Source organism: Malurus melanocephalus, unplaced genomic scaffold (assembly GCF_030028575.1).
Source record: "Malurus melanocephalus ecotype Western Australia unplaced genomic scaffold, MMel_1.1 scaffold_373, whole genome shotgun sequence".
Taxonomy (NCBI): domain Eukaryota; kingdom Metazoa; phylum Chordata; class Aves; order Passeriformes; family Maluridae; genus Malurus; species Malurus melanocephalus.
The window spans coordinates 321,536-323,037 of NW_026623605.1; positions in this window are offsets into that span (position 1 = coordinate 321,536).

Sequence of the window (1,502 nt, forward strand, 5' to 3'; positions counted from 1 at the left end):
CCTTCCTTCCCTTTTCTCTTCCCCCTTCTCTTTCTCTCCCTCCCCCTCTCCTTCAGAGATCTCATTCCAGCTAAATGAACACAGGCAAAGCAACAACTCAAAATATGGTGGAAACTTCAAGAGGTCTGCAGCCAAGGTAATGAAGGCTTTTAMACAGGCAGGTTGTTTTTGAGATGCATAAATTCATGGTCCTCTCTGTACTTCATCCTCCTACAGCACTGCAAAAATACATTCCAACTCGTCCTCAGATTTTGATGCTTATTTTCCCTATTTAAATCATTAAAGAAGAAAGAGCAATTGTGATAAGTTATTGTTAGGTCTGGGATGTAAGGATATAAGGACCAAGTTGTTGTTTAAGTGGATGTGTAAATTTGGCAGACTTGGGACTGGTTGAACAAAAACTTATTTAATCAAAGCTTCTCCTATAAAATGTATATATTTATGGTAAGGTCATTAATATTTTCTGGAAAGGTTTTTCTCAAAGCTATTTTTTGAGGGGATGTGGCACTGCATTTTGGTAAATATGCTGCCTGTGTTAAGTAAAAGATTAAAAGATTCAAGCTGCAGCATTATGTGAGTACCCTGCATTCCTCCCTGTAGCTAAAAGATCTTTTGAAGGCAGAATTAACATAACCAAAGCATTAAAGACTCAAACACTTTGTCTCACGCTGAATGAGCAATCGGTACATTAAGGGCCTGACTGCTGTTCCACAAGTATTATACTCCCTTTGMGTTCTTTTGGGATTATTGCTGCTCAGGCTAATGGTTTATGGAATCCAAATGGTCTTGTTCCTGGTTGAAAGAATTGGAAGAGTGCGCTTCATGACTGTACAGAGCACTCCTTTTGCTAAAAAATCTGAATACAGAGCAGCTCTTGCTATTTGGGGATAATCTGCTTAGATTYACTTTTTGTTAACCTGCCTCTTTATCCTGCAGTATGAAAAGTGCTCCTGTGCTTTGTTATGCAGAAGAGCTGACATGGTGCTGCTACATAAGGAGTGACAAATCACAATTTGGATGGTTTGGCTCTGGAGATGCTGGTCTGACACAGGCGGTCTCCAGGCATGTTCTGCTGAAAATCTCTGATTCCGTTACGCTGAGAAAAGTTAGGAGAGAACTTCCAAAGCCTGAGTGTAATCTGGGTTTGAGCAGAACAGGCAGAGAAGAGTTTGTAGTGTTATAGACATGATTCCTTCTGCACTCAGCCAAAGGAAAGATTGCCTGAAAGCCAATGTCTTTTGAACTCAGATCATCACTTGTTAGGGAGATTCTATTGCAATAACCCAAAAATGCCTTGGCCTCTGATCTGGGGTTAGACAGGAAGTGCTGGRTTTCTCTGAATCAAGTGAAAACGTAGAAATAATGCACACATTGGGGTTTTTTGAAGGCTGAGTGAAACTAGGTCATGGCAGCTCTTTTGGAACTCAGTCTCTTGCTGATTTTAGTGTGAGGTGTTGTCTGGAGCAGTGAAAGACAGGAAACCTCCCTTGGAGCAGCCTTTT